A 20,789-nucleotide genomic window follows, 5' to 3' on the forward strand; every position below is an offset into this window, starting at 1 on the left:
CTCAGCAATGGCTCATGCAAATTATATGTGCTTCCCTGCAGCTATTTGAGACTGGACTTTCCTAATCCAACAAATGTCAGTAGCTGGGGCAATGAGACTTCCTGTAGAAGCACATGGCAGAAACATACATATAGTCACAAACTTAGTTTTAGTGGAGTTCATGGACAATGTTTATGAACCCCAATCTCATCTGATGGGGAGAGGGAAGATTTTTATCCCTTAGCTATCATAATCCCTGAATCTAGCCTTACATCACTCCTGAACAGCATTCAATCTTGGAGAGAGAGAGGAGAATCACCCCAATGGCCCCTGCAGCTGAAGGACCAAATCCATGTTATGAAGGTAAGAGATCTTGACTTTGTTACTCCCTTTCATTTATGAAGTGAAAATGTTTCCTGCAATTCTCAACCATTGTGGCTAGCTTTGTCCTTTGAGGCTAGCCAGAGCAAATTTAATCACCCTTCCATATGACAGTCCCTCAAATACTTGAAGAAAGTCATTATTCCCCTATAAGTTCTCTCTTCTTCAATTGTTTCAACTTCTTATATGGGATCCACTTGAGACCTTTACCAACATGGCAGCTCCTCTGTGTATGCACTCTAGCATATCAATGCCCTTCCTACAATGTGACACCTACCATTGAACACAATGGGGTTCCAAATGTGGTCTGCCCACAGCAGAGTACAGGGTGATTATCATATCCCTAGTCCTGGATCCTGTGCTTCTCTCTTAAGTATCCTCAAATAGCACTAGCTTATTTGCCTGCCAAATTACACAATAGACATATTGTTTGAAGTCCACCAAAACACCCCCTTTTTTCCTAGTTAAACTGCTATCTAGTGATGCCTTCCCAGTTTATCTTAATCTAGATTAGTTGATTGCATTAGCCAAATTGTCACCTCATAAAGTTAAAAGGAAATCCCTGAAAGAATGTGACATAGGCAGATCCACATTAAATTGGGGAGGGTCACATAATAAGAATAGCTAACATTTATATGGCATTTACCATTTGCCAGGGCACCATACTAAGTGCTTTATAAATATTATCTCATCTGATCCTCACAACAGATAGATGCTGTTATTATCCTTATTTTACAAGTGAGGAAACTGAGATAGAGGATAAATAAATGTCTTTCTCAGGATCACATAGTTATTCGATGCCAAAAGATGGATTTGAACTCTTGTCTCCAGGCTCAGTGCTCTATCCACTGTGTTACCTAATTGCCACTATTTCAGAATTTTGCCTCTAGCCTTTTTAGTCTAAGGGCAAAAGCTTCGCTTAGAATCATTAAATCCAAAGCATCAGTAGGAACAGATCTGTAAATCATAGAATGTTGTTGCTAGAGAAGACCCAAGAACAGAGAAGGCAGAATGGAATAAAGAATAGAAGGAACTTCAGAACCCATCGGGTGGAAACCTTTCATTTCATATGTGGGGAAACAGGCCCAGAGAGAGGAGCTAATTTGTTCAGGTTCACCAAGCTAAGTGAGATAGTGAGTAGGAGCAAGTTGGCGAATGATTCACCAGATTGAGCCCTGGATGATCCTTATAATATCTTTAAGAGTTTGGGAGCATGATCCTTTGGCTTATAGTTGTTGCTATTTCAGTTGTTTCAGTTGTGTCTGACTCTTTGTGATCCCATTTGGGTTTTTCTCAGCAAAGACACTAGAGAGTTTTGCCATTTCCTTCTCCTGCTTATTTTATAGAGGAGAAAACTGAGACAAGTAGAGTTAAATGATTTGCCCAGGGTCACATAGATAATAAGTGTCTGAGGTTGGATTTGAGCTCAGATCTTTCTGACTTCGGGTGCTCTATCCACTGTACCACCTAGCTTCCCCACTTTGATTTATTAATTGCTCCCAAAAAGCTAATCTTCTTGTTCTGTACAGATAAGGCATTTTATGGAGCAATGATCAGAGCTTAGTAGCAAACATGATTTTGTAGGTAAAGGCTAATTTATGCTTGATGAACTGAAATTATAGCTAGTCTAGAAGTTGGCATCTGGGCACCAAGTATCTAGAGTTTCATAGGATTGGGAGCTGGAAGAAACATTAAAGATTGTCCAATGTAACTTTCTTGTTTTATAGTTGAGGAAACTTAAACTAAGAAAGGAGAAATTGGTGGCTCACTGGCATAGCTGATGTTGTTGTGTAGTATTGACTCCTCGTGATTTTCTTGACAAAGATACTGGTTTGCCATTTTCCTTCTCCACTCATTTTACAAATGAGGCAAACAAGGTGAAATTATTTGCTTAGGGTCTCACAGCTAATAACAGGAGACTAGATTTGCACTCAGGTCTTCCTGACTCCAGACCTGACTCTCTATCCTCTGAGCCATATAGTTGCCCTTAGGGACACATCTAACAAGTATTGAATGCAGCTCTCCAACTTCCAAATCCAGTAATTTTTTATCCCCTAAGAATCCTATGATAACAGAATTTTTAAGTTGGAAAGGATTTTTCTGGTAATTTATTCCAATTGTACCCAAAAGGAATCAACATCATAGCATTCCTGACACATGATTTTCTGTTTACAGTATATTAGATGAGCTCCAATGAAAGACGACCCACTTAGGGGAAAGTAACCCTTTTCCATTGGGAAAACCCTAATAATTAGATTTAAACTGGTCCCTTTGTCCTCTTTGTAACTTTTACCCCTTGCTTCTTGTTCTGCCTTGTGGTCAAATTTCTGAATGCATGTTCTTCCCAAGTCTCTTTTTTTTTTCCCTCCAGACTCACATGACATGGATTGAAGACTTCATTTCTGGTTGTCTTCCTCTGATGATCTGCCAATTTAGTAAGAATCTTCTTAGACACTCAGAATTCAATACTACATATGTGAGCTGGCCAAAGTAGATCAGTGAGGAATGATCTCATTCTTATTCCTCCCAGTGCTATTCAAGTCATAGGGGCTCTTATGGCTGTCATAGCATGATGTTGAGCTTGGAGTCCACTAACCACCCTCCTGGCTTGATCTTTTTGAGATAAACTTTCATCTAATCCTGCTACCCCATTAACAGGAGGCACTAAGGTTGCACAGTGTTTGAGTGCTAGGTCTAGAGTTGCGAAGTCCTGAGTTCAAAATCAGCCTTAGACACTTGTGTCAGCTAGGTGACACTAGTTTGTGATTACTTAACTGTTGGGCAAGTTACTTACCTAACTGCTTGCCTCAGTTTCCTTGACTGAAAAAATGAAGATAATGATACCACCCATCTTGTAGGGTGAGATAATATTTGTTAAGCACTTGGCGTGCCATTTGCTATACCTACTCTTTACTTTGTACTTGTGAAATTAATAGAAATGTCATACTAGAGATGATAAAAGTAAAAAATAACTGGAATTGAAATCCAGCTCTTCTAAATTGAAATCTAGAACAGTTATTTTTACAACACATAGAGAGACCACTCTTCCAATATAATAACTTTGTCCATTGTGTGCCTGAACCCATTGAGACCATGTATTAGAGTAGAAAAAAATGTTGGCCCTGTAAAGAGACATTGGATTTGCATTCTGCTTATTAGTAATACTGAAGACAAATCATTTCCCCTCTCTTGGCTCCAGCTTCCTAGTCTATAAAATGGGGATAATAACACCTATAATGCCCAGCTTATTTGGGAGGTGTTGTAAGAATCAAATGAGCTAATGGATATAAAGTTTTTTGTCAGTCTTGAAACTTAGTCCCCATAAATATCCCCTAATAAGATTCTCATTAATTTCTTAACTTTCTGGGCCCACCATGCCTTATGTTCTTCAGTGGTTCAAGTTTTGTTTTCACCCAGGCTGATTATCTACCCAGTCCATCTCCCCCATGGCTGCCTGGCCTCATGTGCCAAGCCCTAGTGGCTAACCCACCCTGTAATTACATAAGGCGTGTGCTGGGTGATTAGGCACTCAATTAAAGAATTAGAATGACTCTGTAGAGTCTTGCCAAGTTGAGATTCTGGGCCAGACATATGTGTACTATGTAGTCAGAGATATCCCAAGGTGCAGTGTGGGGCATGAGGTCAAATGCAAAGATGGGTTCTACTACCACCCCTACCTCAACCCTATTATCCCACAGGTTCATAGAACTTAGAGTTGGAAAAAGTCCTTAAAGATTCTTACTCCTTTATTTCATGAAGGAGAAAACTGAGGCCCAGGGAAGGGGAAGGGACTTGCCCTAGGGCATATTGGTTGTAATTAACCCAGGTCCTCTGACTCCAAACCTTTCCATGACACCAGGTATATATTTCAGATGATTTGGTCCTTTTACTACACAGATCCCAATCCTTCTATATCTTTAGTTGACTGTTCTTCATAGGTTTTATGACTGAAAAGAAAAATTCATCTCTTAGTAGATGATCTTCTGGTAATAAGCCTCCCTCTGCATTTAACTTGGCTATTTGTCATACTACTCATATATGAACCACAGGCACATAATAACTGGGCCCGGTTTTGAAGGCTTTCCTAGCTTGAAAGAACCTGCCAGAACTTCTGTTCTTCTGGAATAACTTTTGAGAGCCCAGCATCATCTCAGCCAGCAAGACTTCAGTGAACTATGGGCCTCAGTTTTTAAATTTATAAAATTGTTGTTTTTGTTCTTTGTGCTCGAAGAACATCAAAATGGCATCATGATGTTGGGGTCAATGTCTAGCATGTCCAGCTATGGTTGATCTATACTGGTATGAGCTTGGAAAGCTATATCACAGGTCAGGCACAAACAGTCCATATGACCATTTAAGACTATAAAATTGGACTATATGTCCTTGGATTAAATCTATGGTTCTTAACTTGGTGCTATAAACTTAAAAATTTTTTTTTGATAACTCAATTTCTATAAAATTGGTTTCCTTTATGAGCCTATGCATTATATGTATTTGGGAACAGTATTCTGAGAAGGAATCCGTAGGCTTCACCAGACTGTTAGAGGGGTTGCAAAAATGACTTGTCCAGGATTGCACAAGTGTTGGAAGCAGAACCTGAAATTGGATGATCAGCACAGCTAGATGGCACAATTATTAGAATACTAGACCTGGAATCAGGAGGACCTGAGTTCAAATACAACCTGAGATACTTGATACTTAATAACTGTGTGATCTTGATCAAGTCACTTAACCCCACTGGTCCACAAAAAAAGAAACTAAATTTTTGAGCTTGGATCTCTATCATGCCACACTGCCTCTATGAATAGAAGGCCAATTATTATTATGTATATTTTTCAGAGTGGGTTGATAGATTTTGGTCTGGAAAGGACCTTAGAGGGTGACAAATCCAACCTTTTTATTTTTTCAGAAGAGAAAACTCAGGCCAAGAGAACTTAAATGATTTGCCCAAGTCATGCAGAGAATAAATGGAATTTGAACCCAGGTCTTATGATTCTTGGGTAGTGGGATGCATAGAGTATTAGATTTAGAATCAGAAAGATGTGAATTTGAATCCAACCTCAAGTACCAGTTATTCAAATCTGGGAAACTATTTGCTCATCTTTAAAATGAGATTGAGCTCAGTGCCTATTTCCTTATAAAGGAAATTTATTGTCCTATGTATAGGAAATACATTATCCATATATAAATATATATAATATATGTAGATATTTGTAAGTTATATATTATATATGAAATCTATATATTATCTATAATATTTTTTCTAAAATCTATGATAGAGTGGATTTTTATTCTTTCTACAGCTTGGAAAACTCAGCAAATCCATAATGAAGAGTTTTTAAGACATAGGCAAAAGGCAGGAAAGGAATACTTAGAAAGGGAAAAGGGAGATAGAAATTTGCAGACACTAGATTGCTTCCTCCCCCACTTCTCTTCCAGTGATGAGACCCTCATGGCGGTCCTCCCAGAATTAGCTGCTTGTCCTGTTCTACCCCAGCACTGTGCCCTCCCTTCTCCATCCCCTAGTTATCTAGTACATGGAAGTTTAAAGATTGGAGGTCTTCCATGGTGCCATTCCCATGCCTATGCCCTAACTCCGTGTTGAGTGGGGGATTCCAAGAATATTAAAGCAGGGTAGTTGAGAGAAAAGAAGATGCTTAATTCTTACCTCTCCAGCACCCAGTGGAGAGATTTCTTTTGTAGACCAATTTGCTTTGCCAGGGAGCAGTGAGTGTCAGTGGTACTAACCCTTCCCACTTCTCACCATGTCTTATTTAAATTCCTCAGGGTCTCAAGAAAATCGCTGTTTGCATCACACTAGAGATAGTTTTGATCTTGGAATTTTTGGACAAAATCTCCATTATCTTGCCCTAGGAACACTATTAAGACTTGTCAAGAGCCCATGAGGTAAGACCATTTCTTAGGTCCAAATACATTCTTCTCACTTGTCTGCCCAGGGATCTCCGATTGTTCTCCTGCTTTGTTGTTTATCCTTTCTTCTTCTTTTTTAGGTTTTTGCAAGGCAAATGGGGTTAAGTGGCTTGCCCAAGGCCACACAGCTAGGTAATTATTAAGTGTCTGAGACCAGATTTAAACCCAGGTACTCCTGACTCCAGGGCTGGTGCTCTATCCACTACGCCACCTAGCCGCCCCTATCCTTTCTTCTTTTTAAGAGGACCAGTGACATCAAGAATAAGAATCTTGGGGCAGTCTCACTCTTTCCTCCAGAGCTATTAGAGTCCAATGGCAAGTTGTAGGTGAGGACCTTTCTCATGTCTGAGTAGATCCTGTAACTTGTGTCTTCTCCCTCATAAACAATCAGTTGATCAATCAGAGGATAAAAGATAAAAGTGACACAGTCCCTGCCCTTAATTAACCTCCATTCTAATCGAGGATGCAACAGACACATAGATAGTATATTCAATTTAAATATCTAAGGAAATGGTAAAATCATTCCCATCCCACTAAGCCCTGATACATTTATTAGGTGAGAACACTTCTCCCTGGGTAGGGCAAGGAGTTTGACCAAATTGGCTAAAGGATTTGGTTATGCTATCAGGGACCTATATAAAATCATCAAGTTATTCAGAATCCTTATTTGAGTGAGCAGTAAACCTGGGAAGGGCATTTTAGCCAAACCCCTGAGAAGGAATTGCTTAGGATAGGAAGAAAGTGCTCCTTACTTGTAGGGGGAACCCTGTGAACTTTGGAGAACCAGTTATGAACTTTTTTTATTGTTTCCTTGTCAATAGAAACTGTCCCCCAGGATGCTCTGGGATGTGCAGGGGAGGCACATATAAGAAGTCAGCAACCTTGTCTCTAGCCTCAGGATCTCCCTATTAATAGAAGAGAGTAGGTCCTAGAAAGTATCTGGCACTGCCTCTGCTTCTCTCTCTCATGAATTCTATGGTATAGCTAGATTTGCTCACTTGTTATTTGAGTTCATTCTCCCATCTTCTACCTGTGCCTTTACCCAGACTAATCCTCCAGGTTGGGTTGTCTTGAGTCTCTAGATTCCTTTAAGGCTAGACTGGGTACCACTTCCATTTGGAAACATTTTAAAAAAATCTCCCTAGTAGTTATGTTGTCTCTCTCTTCAAGATATCTTGTATTACAGCCATGTTGGAGCTAGTTTCAACTGATTAGGGAAAGTTGATTGTTAAATTTTCATTTTGAACATTTATACCCCCAAATCAAGAAATGCTAGAAATCAGGGCATGAGTTATTATTTTGTTGATTGACTAGACTTGACTCTGACTCTGATATATTTTATAATGCACAGCACAGTAGATATAAAGAAGCTAAAACACCAATGTGGAATTCATGTTTCCAGATAACATTTCTATTAGTACACTTAATTATAGGTTTAAAAAAAATCTTTGAAACACTTGATTGACTAGACTTAAGAAAGAGATAGATTAAACTTAAAAGCAGGTTGTGTAGACATTTTTCCTCAGAGAAGCAGTCATCAAACCTCTGCCTGTTTCAGTTTTCTCATCTATAAAATGGGTGTAATAATAATAATGCTTCCTTCTTGGGGATGTCATGAAAGTTAAATAAGATAATATTTGTATATCTTAGGACATAATGATGATGTTTGTCCTTCATTCTCTAGGTAAACCATGACATCAGAGAGGTGATGCCATGACAAGCATGTGAATTGGATTTGAGTGGGGGGGGGTTGTGCTAAGTCACCAGCCTCACTTTCTCCTCAAGAGCCATCTAAGTCCATTGGCCAGATATGAATCAGGATGATTAGAAATGGCCTTGGATGTGAGACAATCTTAATTAACTTGTCCAAGTTCACACAGCTAGAAAGTGTTTGAGGTTGGATTTGAACTCAGGTCCTCCTGATTTCAGGACTGGCACTCTACCCATTTAGTCATCTAGCTGCCCCACACTTAATAAATGTTTGTCTGTCCTTCCCTAACCCTCATCATTGTGAGCTCCTATTGCTGGACATACTCAAGTTCATCAAAGAGGACTCCTTTGGGCACATGTGGTATTCAAAACGAAACCCCTATTCCAGATGTTCTGACAAATACTGAATAATGTAGTTCTATCCTTCCTCATTCTGGATACTGTGCCTTAATTTAACCATTCACACTTTTGCTTTTCATGGCCATAGGAGGAGGAGAAACAAAGAATCTTTACAGATCACAAAGTGAATGATCAGCTCATGAATCATGAAGAATGGTAATATTGTCATTATTTTTGTAAAGTGAGATTAACTTCACTACTGCCATATAATGGGTAAAAGCTAAAAGGGAGGTAGCTATGTGTGTCTGTACACATGTGTTTATGTGTGTGTAAAATTATAGTACCCACTATGAGAAAACCCTATGCCAGTATTTGTTCTTTGTGTGACTATTAGCAAAATAACTAAAACTTTTGAGCCTCACTTTCCTCATCTGTAAAATGGAAAAATATTTCACCTACCAACCTAACATATTGCTATGAGGAAAGGACTTTGAAAACCTTATTGTGGTAGATTAATATGATCATTTTAAAGTATATAATAATCAGTATTTATTGAGCAGTTACTATGTTCCAGGAATTAGGAATCCAAGTATAAAGATGGAATCTCCATTTACAAGGAGTTTGCAGTCTGTAGGAGTGTTGAAGACCCAAATTCAAATTCTACCTTAATTATTTTCTCTATGACCCTGGGCAAGTCACTTTGCCTCTTTCAGCCTCAATTTCCTTGCTTGTAAAGTAAGAATAATAACAGCACCTACCTTCCTACAGCTATTATGACTATTAAATAAGCTACAGAGTTTTGTAAACCATAAAATACCACGCTACTGCTATGATTGAAATGAAGGTAAACTGAGGCACAAAGCTCCAAGCATGATCAATTTATCAATAAAGTTAGCAGTTACCAATCAAAAGGATTCTTTTCTTCCTCAGCAAGCCCAAAGATCTCAATGAGGGCAGATAAATCTTTTTTTAAATATTTTTTTTCTATTACATGAAAATATGGTTTTCAGCATTCATCTTTTTGTTTGCTTTCTACATTTTTTCTATCTTCCTCCCTTCTATTCCCCCCCTCTCCATGACAGTGAATAATCTGATATAGGATATATATATATACAGTCATGTTTAACATGAGATGAATAAGTTTAGATACCCATACCAGCTGTTCATGTGAACTAATTGTGCCCAACCTTTGGTATAGCATTCCAAACTCAAATTGGCTTGATCAGCCAAAGTTGAACACACTATAACTTGGGTCTAACATAGTGATGTAATTTTGGTCTTCTTTGATACTGTGGAACAAGAACCACCCACCCAACCAATACAGACAAATCATTTTTGCAGACAAAAGGAGGAGTATTCCAAAACTAGAAGGAAACATCATAGATGGGGGAAACAATATGACTGGTTGCAAAGTCTGAAGTATCACAGGCATGGGAGCAATATGATTGGCTGGAAATTAGGAGTAAGGGAGTAGCAATAACCCCTCCTTCTATCCTGTTACTAAGAAATGTTCATTATTTGAGTCCACTTGCAAGGACAGTTTAGATATAGTAGATCAGACCAGATAACAGACCAGATTCCCTGGCTTCCACCTGCATCCTTCAAGGATAAGAGATTTCCTTGGCACAAGAACAGAATAGTGACTAGCAGGAAAACTGAACTTTTAAATGTAACTCAGACACAATGAGTGATTTGCAGGACAGCTAAATAAAACATGACTTAGTTATAAAAAATGGTAATAGTGCTACAAAAGGAAATCAACTACAGAATATAATCAATTTGATTTTCTTAGCTGTTAATAGTCTAATCAGGAGACAATAGGAACATATATAAATAAAAGAAGAGAGTATAAGTGACCTTTCCAGTCTTCTTATACCTTAACTTTTGAGTACCTTTGATCCAGTGACTTCTGACTGTTCCATGATCAAGATACTCTATCTCTCAGCTCCAGGCATTCTCAGACTGTTGCTCCTTGCCTGGAATATTCTCCCTCCTCTGTTCCAACTACTGACTTCCCTGGCTTCCTTTAAGTCCTAACTAAAATTCTATCTTGTATAGGAAGCTTTCCCCAATGTCTCTTGATTCCAGGGCTTTTCTCTGTTAATTTTCTCCCATTTATCCTGCAGGGTGTTTGCTTTGCACATAGTTTTTGCATATTTTCTTTCCCATTAGAGTATAAGCTCCTTGAGGGCAAGGACTTGTCCCCCCCCTTTTTTTTATATCCCAGCACCTTTGGCTAGACACAGTCGGTTCTTAATAAATGTTTATTGAATTGAATAAACTCAAATACTTTCAAAATAATTTTAGAGGAAGATCATTGGTGTTTGAGGTAGGGCAAGAAAGGCTTCATGCAGAAATTGGTATTTGAACTGTGTCTCAAAAGAAGGGAGGGTCTTTATGATGAAGAAGTAAAGAGGAAGTATATTCCAGGCTGGTGCAAAGTTGTAGAGATGAGAACTCACTTTTTTTTAGGTATTTGAAAAAATTATTTAAGGCAATGGGTAAGTGACTTGGCCAAGGTTACACCACTAGGCAATTATTTAGTGTCTGAGGTCAGATCTGAACTCAGGTACTCCTGACTCCAGGTCCAGTGCTCTAAATACTGCACCACCTAGCTGCCCTGGAACTCGCTTTTGAAGAACAGAAGGCCAGTGTGTATAGGAAAAGTCATGTCCAATAAAGCTGGAAAAATGGTTGGGGCCAGATTATAAAGGGCTCTCAAAGCTAAACAAATGAGTTTCCAGGTTGTTATAGAGGTAATAGGGAGCCACTGGAATTGAACAAATAGAAAAATGACTTGATCACGTTTGTGCTTAAGGAAATTCATTTTTGGCAGCAGTTTGTAGAATGAATTGGTGTGGGCAGAGACTTAAGGCAGGGAGACCAATTGGGAGTCTATTATAATAGGTCTTAGTTGGGGTGTCAACCAGATGAACCAATGAAGTTATAAAGAAACTTGCAACTTGCCAACAGTTCTGTAAGTAGCTCGGGGCCAATGGGGCCCTGTCATAGTATTCTCACATGGTGGGCCAGGGGTGAAAGATGATGAGGACCTGAATTAAGGTGGGAAGTGAAGAAAGAGAATAGGTTGGATGCAAGAGGCTTTGTGGAGGCAGAGCAAGAATTGACAACTGATTGACTATGTGGAGTGAAGGAGATGATGCATAGAGGATAAGGATGAAGTTACAGACTCGGGTGTCTTTAAGGATGTGGAGCCTTTGATAGGAATAAGGAAGTTTGGAAGAAAGAAAGGTTTGGGAGGAAATATAAATATAGCTAACATTTATAAACATTTTTAGGTTTGCAAGGCACTATTCATAAAGAATCTCATCTGATCTTCACAGCAGCCATTTGAGATAGTTGCCATTATCAACTCAACAGATAAAGAAACTAAGGCTGACAGAGGTTGACTGAATTGCCCAGATTTGCACAGTTGGTTAAGGATCTGAGGCATTATTTGAATCCAGGTTTTTCCAGCACACTATCCACTGCACTACCTATTTGCCAAAGAGAATGAATTCCGTTTTGTACATGTTGGATCAGTGATGCCTAGGAGACATTCCAGTATATTTTATACTCAAACTGAATAGAGTATATATTTGCGTACGTACAAGTATATATGTGTGTGTGAAATATGTCAAGATGATAATGGGTTCAACTCTGATCCTAGTAGATGCTATGTTCTGGGTACTGTACTAAGCATGTTCCAAATATTATCTCATTTGACCCTCACAACAACCTTGGGAGATAAGTGCTGCTGTTAACCCCATTTTACAGTTGGAGAAACCGAGGCAGATAATGGTTAAATGACTTGCTAAGGGTCGCACAGTAAGTTTCTGAGGAGGACTTGAACTCTGGTTTTCTTGTGCCAGTGTCAGCTTTCTATATACTGTCATATTAGGATTATCTAATAGTCATCCCTGAAATTCAAAGAATGGCCTCATAGCAACTTTGTAGGCTCCTCATTCTGCACATTTTTCATCTTAGAATTGAATGTTTAAAAGCATCATAGGATCATCCAGTCCTCCCATCTTACAAGGTGAAGAACATAATACCTAGAAAAATTCAATAAACTGTTCAGGGTCACATGGAGAAGAGGAAATAAAGCAGAGTACCCAACCAGGTCCTCTGCTTCTAAAGGACATCATCCTCAACAAGAATCTTCGTTTATTTAGAGCTATAGAGTTTGCAAAATGTTTTGTCAATGCACTCTTCTGACCTGTCAGCATCATTTGCAGTCCCTATCTTCCCTTCTCTTTTGCTAAAAGGAACAAGAACAATCCTGATACCAGTTTAATCAAATGGTCAAGAAAGAAGTGCCCGGTGAGGAATGATACCTCCAGGCAAGCCAAGAGACTCTGGAGGGGAAATTTAGGAGCTCCAGATTGTCACACAAGGTGGATGAAGTTGTAAAGAAACTTGAAATTTGCAGCTAGTTTTTTAACCAGCCTGGAGCCAATAGGAGAATGACTTGATCACATTTGTGCTTAAGGAAATTCATTTTGGCAGCAGTTTGTAGAATGAATTGGTGTGGGCAGAGACTCGAGGCAGGGAGACCAATTGGGAGTCTATTATAATAGGTCAGAGTTGGGGTCAACCGGATGTACCAATGAAGTTATAAAGTGTTCCATGTTAGAAAGTGCTCCCATATGGTGGGGCAGTGAGGAGAAGCTCATACTTCTTGCCTGGAAGAGCTACTTGGGCATTTTCCCCTGTTGCCAGGGAGATCCCCTTTCCCTCCTTCCTGTGCAGGTAACACTCTGGCAGGGTGCTGCCCCCTTCTCACGGTGTATAGTGACTTGAGACTCTCCTCCGTACAACAGTGCTGTCTCTCCCTCCTATGTTCCAACTTTATTTGTCGCAGGCACAGTTTTAAGTAATTAAAGCTCTACTGGTTGAAAAACTACAATCTCCAAAAATATCTGAGGAGTGTTTGACTAGGGCAGGAGAAAGCAGTGACAGGAGGGAGCAGGCTTTGGTCCTTGTTTGGATCTTTGCTAGAGTAGCTTGGAGTAGCTAGCTGAATCTTCTTGAGTTCAAATTTGGCCTCGGATACTTACTAGCTGTATGACCCCTGGGCAAGTCACTAAACCCTGTTTGCCTCAGTTTTCTTATCTGCAAAATAAGTTGGAGAAAGAAATGGCATCTTTACTGAGAAAATCCCAAATGGGGTCACTAATGGGGTTCAGTCTCATGACTGAACAACAACATAGGGTCTTTGCCAGGAATTGATGACTAGAGTAACAATGGGGAAAAAACCTAAACATTAACCTGAGAGATAAGTTCTAGGTCCATCTCTGCTGCTAAATGACTATGTGACCTTGGCTAAACTCTTACTCTATGAATGAGTGAAGAAGGCAGAATTACATTGTATGGCCCTTCAAAGAACTTATAATTTTTTTTTTCAGAAGATGAGACTAACATCTGTGGGCAATGAAAATTACAAACTTTTAAAGAAAGTTGTATTTCAATGGAATGAACACAGACCTTAACTCTTGAGTCCTGAGTTCAAATCCTAATTCTGACACTGGCTATGAAACCTCAAGTCTCTTAACCCCTCTGGGACTTAGTTTCTTTATCTGTAAAAATGGGGGGAAATGACTCCTAAACTATCTGAAAGAGTTACAGTGAGGATTAGATGATGTAATGCCTGAAAAATGCTTTGTAACTCATAAAAGACTATATGAATGCCTGTTATGACCAAGGTTGAGTGCTAAATTTGTGGTTCAGACTAGAGGTGCTGTGGGAGTTATGAGAAGATCAAAAAAGATAGGAATTAAAGTATTTTAGAATCTTGGAAGGGATGTTGTCTTTGTAGAAGTCAGGAAATCTTCGTGGAGGATGTACGAGTTTTCCAGATGAAAGGATGTATCAGAGGGTGGGTAGACTAGAGGAGAGCAGGGAAGATGGCTTTGTATTTAATCCTAGAGAACTAAATTCAGTCATTTTTTCATTTGGAAACACCTTTGCTTCAGGCCTTGAGAATTATTTATACAAATTAATATTTTAGTTTTTAAGTCTGAGGCATAAACAAAATATTTTGGGCCAATTCAATTGTTCTTCCATGTATGCAGGTTTTGTCAATCAAACAATATATCTCTAGGGAGGCAGGTAGACTACAACACAGGTGAACACAAACCCATGGGGAAAGCCACCTGGGTAACCAGACTCCCCAGAGCTGAGCTTTTCTGCCACATGGGTGCTTCATCTTGTATTCTTCCTGTCCCTCCTTGGCAACACAATCAACTTGGCTGTGTGAAGAGCACTTTAGAAATGCCAGCCTAGGACCCTGGGTTACCTTGCCTTTTATAGGCTGGCAGCAGGAAGCCTCAGATGGGCAGCAGGGCTGGTGGCCTTGGAGGGTTATGAACAACCACCTTTTGGTTCCACTGATCTATCTGCTCCATCTCCCTGATTGATAGTTTCAGGGAGATTTTAGCCTTTGCCATGGAAGTTTCTTAGCCCTCAACCCCTGGTCCATGGCAATTCAGGGTTAGGAGGAACACTAAGGAAAAATTCCCTGCCATCAGGAAGCTTACATTATTCTGGGGAAAAGTAGACGGATTCAGCATATACACAGGTATATAGATAAGGCACTTGGGGGAGGAAGACACTAATATCTGGGGAAAGCTAGAGGAAGCAATGGCAAGCTGAACTCAAACTAGAAGGAAGCCCGGGTTTATATACCTTAAAGATAAACCATACGGCTAAGGGGAGGGGAGATTCTGGGCACATGGTAAAGCTACATGGTGACTGATGTCAGTAGTAGTCCAAAGGTGCCTAGAGATGAAAGGCATGTGATGCTGAGTGCTCTGGCCTCTCTGCCCTAACAATGAATTAGCTCCAGGCCCTCCTGAACTGGTTAGACACACCCCTAACTTGGAGGAGCAGGCTGCCTAAAGGGACGGTGTCGAAACCTCACCACCCAAAGAGTTGTTGCCTCAGCAGCACCTCTTACTCCAAGTCCCGTGACTAAGTTATGAGGCTGATGAAACCTGGAACTTCATAAACACACAACAGTCTCCTTCTTCAATCACTGGAACTACAGAATGCAAATCCATCCCATCACAGCTCTCAAAGGCTTCTCTTTCATTTCTCCTGGCTCTTGGGGCTCACATTAACTTTGATGACAACTAGAAATCACATTTCATGTCACTTTAAAGTTTTTCAGTCAGCATTTATATTGTATTTTAAGGTTTATAAATATTTTCTTCTCTGACACAATAGTTCTGATTCTTGTCCTTCATTATCAGAGAAGACCCAAATGACATCACTATGTTACAGACAAATTATAGTATGAGCGACTGTAGCTGATCTGACCTATACGAGCTCGGAATGCTCTACCACAGGTCGGGTACAAATAGTCCATGTGAACACCTGAGCTATGTACTCTTAAACTTACGAATCTCACATTTCCTTTGAGCTGCTTCAATTCTGCCTTACTCAAAGCTCAGCACCTTCTTTGATGAGGGCATACCATTCTGGGTGGTCCTGTGCCAGTCTCCCATGCTACCAAATCAATTTTAAAGTTCTTAAAAGAGACCTTCAGGGTATCTCAGTCTGCTTTTTCTGACTTCCTTATGAACGCTTGCCCTGAGTGAGTTCTCCATAAAATAGTCTTTTTGGCAAATAGACATTTGTCATTCCTACAATGTGTCCAGCCCATCATAGTTGCTCTTTCTCTCTGTAGTAATGTTGGAATGCTAGGCAGTTTAGCTTGCGAAAGGACCTCAGTGTCTGGTTTCTTTTTCTGCCAGGTAATCTTCAGAATCTTCCTAAGACAATTTAAATGGAAGCAATTCAGTTTCCTGACATGGCCCTGGTAGACTGTCCAGGTTTCACAGGCATATAGCAATGAGGTCAGCACCACGGTTCTGCAGACCTTTGGCTTGGTTGTCAGCCTAATACATCTTCTCTCCCATACTTTCTTTGCCATGGAAGGTTCTTGGCCCCCAACTCTTGGTCCCATAGTAATCCAGGATCAGGAAGAACACTAAAGAAAAAATCCCTGCCATCAGGAAGCTTACATTACTCTGGAGAAATGTAGAGAGAGAGTCAGCATATACTCAGATTTATAATAGATAAGGCAGTTGGAGGAGGGAGTGCACTAATATGGGGGAAAGCTAGAGAAAGCAGAGGCAAGCTGAGCTCATACTAGAAGGAAACCCAATTTTGTTTACCTTAAAGATAAACCATGCAGCTACAGGAAGGGGAGATTCTGGGCACATGGTAAAGAGCCAGGACATGGTGACTGGCTTTAAGTAGTAGTCCAAAGGTGCCTGGAGATGAAAGGCGTCCCCAATACTGAGCTAGCTCTGGCAATGTGTGTGTCCTTATCAATGGCACCTCCCTACTAAGGTAAGTGAACTTATCTACCAGTTTCAGAACGTCTCCATTTGCTGTAATCGATGGCTCCACATATGGATGGTTTCACATGGTGTGGTGCTGACTGATGGAGCACCTGGGTTTTCTTGGTGATAATTGTTAGGTCAAAATTATCACAAGCACAATAACCCTATGATGATGCAGGTGCTACGAGGAAACTGAAACTGAAACTAACTGAAACTAAGTGAGGTTAAGTGATCCAACTAGCTAAAAAGCATCCAAGTGTGGATTTGAACTCAGGTCTCCAGGTCCAAAACTCTATCTATACTTTGTATTCCTAGCTCTGAAGTATGTAAAATGGTATCTCCAGGCAAACATTGTAGGCCAGATAGAGAGCTCATATTTATGTAGGAGGACTTAAAGCAGATAAAACACCTTTCTTACCATAACCCCATGAAGTGCAATATTACTAGCCCCATTTTACAGATGAGGAAACCAAGACTCATAAAGGTTAACTTTGCCCAGTAATAAATAGCTGGGAAGTTTTAGATATTGGATTCACACCCCCAGGTCCCTCTGAAATGGACAGCTACAAATCAGGTCTTGATTTATTGTTTTGTTGACTATCTAGACTTAAGAAAATGATGGGGAAAGTGTCCATATTAAATAATATTACATCATAATATATCAAATATTAAACATTAAAACATTTTCCAGTATTCTCCTGTATAGGCATGATATATAACCCAAGCAAAAAGTAGTGGTGGTTGGAACTTCCCTGGGAAAGGTACTGAATTAGCAATTTGCCATTTTCATGTTTACAATGATAATAGCTCACAGTTACATAGCTCTTCAAGGTTTTCAAAGGGCTTTACATATATTAAGTCTGATCCTTACACCAACAGTAGGCAGAATGCATTATTATTATTATACCCATATTACAGATGACTTTCCTGGGATCACATAACTAGAGTGTATCTGAGGCAGGATTCAAACTCAAGTCTTCCAAGACCTACTTGCTATGTGCTGTGCCCAAACCATCCAGTAGGCCATTTATCTTTCTGGGGTGTGATTGAGGATCTCTCTAATTTGGTCAAACTCCTGGGGAATGAGAAGGGGGAACTTCCAACTTGCTGCCATGACTGTGGCTATGCTGTGTCTTCCTGCAGGCTCTTCAGGGACACTGAATGCCCTGGAAGAATCTTAGTAGTCCTACCCTACTTCTAGGCTGTCCATTTGCTGGGGCTTCAATTATATCTACCTGGCCTCAGAAACCAAACAGGTTCTTCCACTTTGGACAAAATTACCAGTTCTCCCCCTTCCTCTTCTTCCTTTTCCATTTCTTTCTTTGGGAATGGTAATCTAAGCACAGCTGCCTTTGTTTTTTGAAAGGGTGTGTCAATTGATTGCTCAATGCTTCTACTCTAGACACCTGGCCTGGGCTGCATCACTCTCCTATACACAGTACTTAATGACTACTTTTCCATTCATTCATTTATTCTCCCTCATTACAATATAAGGTCCTTCAGGGTAGGGATTGGCTGCCTTTTGTATTTCCATCCCCTAGTCTTTACTAATGCCTGGACCTTAGCAAGACTTAATCGCTTTTTCTTTCCTTCATTCCTTCTGTCTTTACCTTTATATGGAGACAAAAGATACTGCCAGAAAGCATCTCTAGATTTTATGAAGCCCTAAACAAGAAATTAGAAGGGCATAGGTGATGATTTTATCAGTATTGATGATCAACATTGATGCTAAGGATTCGGGAAGAGGACAGTTTTGTTTTTAGATTGAAACAAGAAGATGATGTTTAAGAATTGGATTTGGATTTTGAGTTGGGAAGTTCATCTCCTTTCTTCTCTACCTCAATACCAAGTCACCTTAAATAATTTAGAAGGACCTTAACTAGGGAACACCTTAACTAGGTCCCCAGAGACATTATTGGATAGAGTCAGCCTCAGATTAGCTGTGTGACCTTGGGCAAGTTACTTCATCTCTGTTGAATTTATTTCACAGAAGAAGGTAATGGCAAACCACTCCAGTATCTTTGCAGAGAAAACCCCATAGACTGTATTGATGTGCTAATGTTCACTGAATAACAGCAAATACTCTTTCACAGCTCTATTCCATTCATGAAGTCCATTCCATCAAATCTTAACAACACCTGGGTATTCAAATGGACCTTTTTACATTAAAAGGTGTATGATGCTGAGTTAGTTCACTTTGTTTATGACTCATATTTTGTGCATTTTCTATAGACTTTTGAGACCAGGAATTGTATCACTGTTTCTGTTTTTGGTTATCACCTCCCAGGTTCTGCTTGACCTCAATAGAATAAGTATATACAGCAAAGCACCCCCTCCTCTTCAGTGCCTGAACTCAGATCCTTAGAGGCAGGTTCTTCTGACTTCCCAACCTGAGTGTTGCCAACTCTCACTTTGATTGTAGCCTGGCATCTCTTTATGTACTTTTCTCCTTCTTGGCACATAGTGGGCACTTAATACATGTTTATTGATTGACTGACTCCTCCCAAAATCATCTTAACCTAAAACTCCCAGTTTGGCTATCAGGAAAACTTTGCCCTACTCCATCTGCTGTACCTCCTTCTGAAAACTGGTCTTAGAGAATGTAGAATATAGTTTTCAAGGGTGGGGGAAAATGCCTCTTGTCATCCAATAATAGGGGCACTTTGTCTTTCCACCAAGTACCAGAGCTGGGACCAGGGGGTTCCTTAGGCTTTCTCCTTCTTGACAACATAAGCAGCAAAGGGCAGGATATAAAAACTGATATGACTAGGGATGAAATGCAAATTGTTGAAGATCAATAAAAATATATTTGATTAAAATCTTGGGAATCTGAATAAGAGGGTGTTAAACTGAAAAGGGAGGGCAGGAGGAGACAATTGCCTGCATTTGTTGGCCAAACCAGTTTCCATGGAGAGTAACAGTGACAATGAAGAAAGAAAAATTGCAGTTGAGAGTCCTAGTAATTCATGGCAGATGATAACCAAGAGCAGAAACAGCAATAAAATTCCTGGTCTCAAAAATGCACAAAACATGAGTCATAAAGAAGGTGAACTATACATTTTAATGTAAAGAGATCAATTTGAATTCCTAGGTATCATTGAGATTTGGTGGGATGGGTCAGATCTGTATAAGAGAATTAGTGTTTGTTCAGTGGACCATGGCACATCAAGACTATCTATGGGTTTTTTTTTTTGTTTTTGGCAAAGATGATGGAGTGGGTGTGCTATTTCCTTCTCTTGTGAATTAAAACCAACAGAGATTAATTGACTTGCTCAGGATCACACAGCTTTTTTGAGGTTGAATTTGAACTTGTGTTCCTGACTCGATCCATTAAGCCATCTGGCTGCCTTGTTCCAAAGACACAAAATAGAACGAAGGAAAGAAAATAGCATTGTATATTAAGAAGATAAATTCATATGAGGAAATTCAGGAATTGGAGAAGGAAAGCTTTGGAAAGATACTTTAGTTAAGACTCACCAGAAAGAGAAACAAAAATCATTTTGTGGTGGGAGTGTACTGAAGTTCCCTTGGGCAGAAGGACAAAATATAAGAATAGAACATAAAAGAAATCCTAAATCTAGCATGGAGGTATGATATTATAGGAACAGACAACCTCAATTATAAGAAAAAGCCAGAAAGCAGAGAAATGGATACATTCTTGACTTGCCTAGAACATAACCTCTTTCTTCAAAATGTGAGGAAAGAAGATCATAGATCTAGAAGGGTACTTAGAGGCCATCTAGTTTGCCCTTCTCAATCCACAGATGAGGAAACTGAGGCCCAGGAAGCTTAAGTGACTTGCCTAAGATTATACAAGTAGTGCTAGAGACAGACTTTGACTACAGGTTCTTGGACTCAACAATCAATGTGATTTCCACTGTACCAAAGGTCAAGGAGGAACTGATATTCTGACCCTGGTTCTGACAAAGAAAGAGGGGATCTTGAGGGAGAAGTGACTACTTCTGCTTAAAATTAATAATATAAAAAGAAAGATGAGGAGCTAATGGTCCTAGGTTTTGTAAATTGAAACACCCTTGATTTTTAAGAGAGAGGTTTTTAAGAGATTCAAAGAAAAATAGGTAAGTTCCCATAGCCTAC

General features: G+C 39.7%; 1 long non-coding RNA gene across 1 annotated transcript; it reads left to right on the plus strand.

The window, feature by feature from the left end:
• Window positions 1-230: 230 nt before the first annotated feature.
• Window positions 231-6,261, plus strand: LOC141514219 (uncharacterized). Its single transcript, XR_012475973.1, has 3 exons — window positions 231-342; window positions 2,732-2,795; window positions 6,148-6,261. It is a non-coding gene; the product is annotated as an uncharacterized LOC141514219 (long non-coding RNA).
• The last annotated feature ends 14,528 nt before the right edge of the window (window positions 6,262-20,789 follow it).

This window comes from Macrotis lagotis, chromosome 1 (assembly GCF_037893015.1).
Source record: "Macrotis lagotis isolate mMagLag1 chromosome 1, bilby.v1.9.chrom.fasta, whole genome shotgun sequence".
Lineage (NCBI taxonomy): Eukaryota > Metazoa > Chordata > Mammalia > Peramelemorphia > Peramelidae > Macrotis > Macrotis lagotis.